This window comes from Arachis hypogaea, chromosome 6 (assembly GCF_003086295.3).
Source record: "Arachis hypogaea cultivar Tifrunner chromosome 6, arahy.Tifrunner.gnm2.J5K5, whole genome shotgun sequence".
NCBI lineage: Eukaryota > Viridiplantae > Streptophyta > Magnoliopsida > Fabales > Fabaceae > Arachis > Arachis hypogaea.
In genome coordinates, this window is record NC_092041.1 from 40,226,247 (window position 1) to 40,230,815 (window position 4,569).

General features: G+C 40.5%; 1 non-coding gene across 1 annotated transcript; it reads right to left on the minus strand.

Annotated features, from left to right (window-relative positions):
* Positions 1-1,403: 1,403 nt before the first annotated feature.
* On the minus strand, positions 1,404-1,507 carry LOC112699633 (small nucleolar RNA R71). Its single transcript, XR_003152576.1, has one exon. It is a non-coding gene; the product is annotated as a small nucleolar RNA R71 (small nucleolar RNA).
* Between the last annotated feature and the right edge of the window lie 3,062 nt (positions 1,508-4,569).

A 4,569-nucleotide genomic window follows, 5' to 3' on the forward strand; every position in this document is an offset into this window, starting at 1 on the left:
GTGGTTCATGAAACTGTGTGGTATAATCAGTGATCAAGCATCATCTCTTCTTATGAACATTTAAACCAAGGGATTGGGAATTTGTTTGTTTTTAGAGAGAATTGGTGAGCCAAGGGATTGGGATCCAATCATATAAGATTGCCAAGCAAAATTCAATGAATGCATTGGTTGAGGAAGGGATAAAAATGTTTTGATTCGGAGATCTCAATATCTCCTGAAACCCAATGAATTCCCCATTTCTGATCTACACTTTCTCTTTACATTCTGCAATTAAATTCATGCAATCACCCCGATCCCTTTTTAATTTCAGCAATTTAGCTTCTCGCTCTTTAATTCATGCAATTTAAGATTCCGCAATTCTCATCTAAATCTTGATTCCGCTCAACTAGAGCACACTTCTAATCCGAATTGCTCACTCAACCAATCCTTGTGGGATTCGACCTCACTCTATTGTGAGTTTTTACTTGACGATAACCGGTGCACTTGCCGGAAGGAATTTTTGCCGATTGTGCAATTTCCTAAAATCGTAGTTATCAAGTTTATGGCGCCGTTGCCGGGGATTGGTTTTCGATTGACAATTCTCAAATTGGAAGTTAACTAGATTGAGCATTTTTCTTGTTTTGTTAATTCAGTTCAAGTTACTTGTTGAATTTTAATTTCTGCACTCTGTTACTTGCTTTCTTTCTTTATGCCTTTAAATTCAAGCAACTAACTCACTGACCCACTAACTATTTGAATTAATTCCTCAACTGCTCTAACCATACTCTTCCATTAACCAAGAGTATTTCACTTGTTTTTTGCCTGTGCTGTGTTCTTGTATGACAGGTAGGAGAGGAGAGACATCAACTCCTCCATATACCGAACCAGAGAGGACCCTTCATAAACTTAGAAGGGAAGCAAGAAAGAAGAGAGTATTGGGAAAAGAAGAATCTGAAGGAGAATCTGAGGACAATTTTGAGGAAGCTCTAGATCTCAACATGGATAGAGAAGTTCACAACCATGAGAGAGCTGAGGGAAACAATGCCATTCCCGAGAGGAGGGTTCTTGGTTCATACATAAACTCAACCTCTAGGAATTGTGGTAGCAGCATTCAGAAACCACCCATTCAGGCCAACAATTTTGAACTCAAACCACAGCTAATATCACTGGTGGAGGATCATTGTTCATTTGGTGGGAGTGCTAATGAAGATCCAAACCAACATCTCACAAAATTCCTGAGAATTTGCGACACTGTGAAGTCCAATGGAGTTCAGGAAGATGCCTACAAACTGCTCTTGTTCCCATTTTCACTTAGGGACAAGGCAGCTAAGTGGCTGGAATCATTTCCAAGGGGGAGCCTAACAACCTGGGATGAGGTGGAAAGCAAGTTTCTGGCACGTTTCTACCCCCCACAAAAGGTCAATAGGCTTCGATCTGAGGTTCAGACTTTTAGACAACAAGAGGGTGAAACTCTCTACGAGGCATGGGAGAGATTCAAGGATTTGACAAGGAAATGCCCACCAGACATGTTCCATGACTGGGTGCAATTACATATTTTCTATGATGGACTTTCTTATGAATCAAGGAAGGCTGTAGACCATTCATCAGGAGGTTCATTGAACAGGAAAAAGACTGTGGAAGAAGCCATTGAAGTGATTGAGACAGTGGCTGAGAATGAGTACTACTATGCTTCAGAGAGACACAACACTAAGGGAGTCATGGAGCTGAACCATGTTGATACAATTTTAGCCCAAAACAAGGTGTTTGCCAAGCAACTAGCAGAGCTCACCAGGAACTTAAAAACAAATCAAGTGGCTGCAATACACACACAAGATCAAGAGGAAGTAAGCACTAAAGGAGGTGATTGGGAAGAGGCCAACTATGTGGGAAATCAACAAAGGCAACCATATGATCCACATTCCAATACTTACAACCCAGGCTGGAAAAACCACCCAAACTTTGGGTGGGGAAACCAGCAAACCCAACCACAAAACCACAAACCTTACAACCTCAACCAACATAACAATTCCACATACCAAAACTCCAACCAAAGATCATACCAAGCCACACAAAACACTTACTCCCAACCACCATATCATGGCCAAAATAATCAACCTGCCCAACCTAATCCGAACCAACAATTTCAAGATCAATTAAACAGGATAGAAGGAATGCTTGCAAACATGGGTCAGGACATAAGTGAGTTGAAAAGCTTTAGGGATGATGTGAGATCTACCTTAAGGAACCATGGTGAAAAACTCAAGAGGATGGAGTCTCGAGTAGGAGAGCTATCTCAACAGGCCCCTAAGTCAACTGCAGTGTTCCCTAGTGACACAGAAAAGAATCCTAAAGGGGAACAAAAGGGAGTGAGATGGGAAGAATGCAAGGCCATCACCATATTGAAGGAAGTCTCAGAAGAAGAAGGAATCAGACCCTCAGAACAGGAGCCAGAAATCTTGAAGGAAGGTGTGGAAGAAGCTAAGCAGGAAAGTGAAACTGAGCAAGCCAAGGAACTGCAAAATAAAGGCATGCTGGAAACATACCAACCAAAAGCACCATTTCCTCAGAGGTTAGGAGGAGGTGAAAAAGGGAAAACATATTCAAGGTTTTTAGAGACATTTAAGTCTCTCCATATCAATATTCCATTTCTTGAGATTCTCCAGCAGATGCCTACACATATCAAGTATTTGAAGGAATTGCTGAGCAAGAAAAGAGTTTTGAAGGGAGGACAAACTGTAATAATGAACAAAGAATGCAGTGCCCTCATCAAGAAGGACATAGTCTCTAAGAAAACAGACCCAGGAAGTTTTCATATCCCCTGCATCATAGGGGAAACAAAAATTGACAGAGGATTCTGTGATCTAGGAGCTAGCATAAATTTGATGCCTCTGACTCTTATGAAGAGGCTACAACTGAATGAGGTGAGATCCACTGATGTAATCATACAACTGGCTGACAAAACTCAGAAGCAAGCTGAAGGGGTAGTTGAGAATGTGCTGGTGAAAGTGGGAAATTATTTCTTCCCCACAGACTTTGTCATTTTGGACATGGAGGAAAGCTACCTACACCCTATCATTCTGGGAAGGCCATTTCTAGCCACTGCTAGAGCGCTCATAGATGTAGAACAAGGAGAGATAATTTTGAGAATACATGATGAACAGCTCATTTTCCATGTTTTCAAACCTGCATCTGAGCCTGAACCAGAACCTGAAAAGCCTAAGGATGATAGTAGCCATCTGTGTTTGGAGGAAAGCAATCCAGCAGCTGAAACTCTGAAACAGTCCTTGGAAGGCAAACAAGAATTGCAAGAGTTAAAGCCACAAGAATCAATAGAAATAGATCAGAAGGATCCTCCTGGCATAAGGGTCAATGAAGAAATCCTCAAGAGAGAGGGAAGAATTGTAAAGAAATTGCCAAGAGGGTGGAGAAACAAGAAAATTCCCACTGAAGGTTTCTCTCCGGGAGATAAAGTGATATCAAGTCATTATCTGCCAATCCCACCTGGCCTCAAAACCATTCCTTCCCAGCTCCCTCAAGTGTTCACAATCAGGAAAGTTCTTTCTATGGAACATTTGGAAATCATGAAGGAATCAAATGGGGACGTCTTCATAGTGAGAGGAGAGGACATCAAGCACTACAATCCACCCTAACAAGGGACAACCGTCAAGCTAATGACGTTAAAGAAGCGCTTGTTGGGAGGCAACCCAACCTGAGGTAATACTCCTTTGCTGTTTCTTTTATTTGTTTCAATAAAAAGGTGAAGTAGTTTCTGTGCATTGCAAAGAATTAAGTTTGGTGTTTCACACCAAACAATGAATTCGTGGATCAATAATTCAAAGGGGAATGTGTGACTCTAAGTTTGGTGTTCCACCATACAGATCAACTGAACACAACAACTTTTGAATTATATGAAAGGAACAACCATTCTAAGCAATCACAGAAATGCTTAAAATCCTTAGCAGCAACTTCATTCCAAGGAGAATTCAAGGATTCGAAGAGCAGAGGAGTAAGTAGGAGACTAAGTTTGGTGTTCACACACCAATTTGAGACTCAGACACTTGCCCATACATAGTTGAGCTAACCACTCAAGTGCTTGAGAAGCAAGCAACTTCATCACTCTTTGCAGGAAAGGAAACAAGGATCTTAGAAAGAACATGAAGCAACAACTAGGAGAAGAAGGAGAAATCAAATTGTTTCCTGGCAACAAAGAGAAAACAAGAAATTTCACAAGGTGGTGTTGTTCCTTGACCATTCTTTAAAAGGCAAACAAAAGCATGCTTGTTCTGGTTTAAACTGTAATTGTTGAATCTTTCTGGAATGTGAAGTTTTTAGTATGAGTGTTGGTTTACTGCTTTGAATAAAGTGAATGCCTAGATGTTTGGATATAACTTCACCTTCTTAAACAAATGCTTGCCATGCTTGTTCTGTTTCCAAAAATAAAAGAAAAGTTTGAACAAAAGTAACTTGGCTCAATTAGTGACAAATCAAGTAGAATTAAGTGGTGGTATGCATGCTTGATTGTTTAGTCAGATCACTGGAAATTGAGTGTAGAATTATCATTTTTGTGTAGAAGTTTGAATACTGTCTATG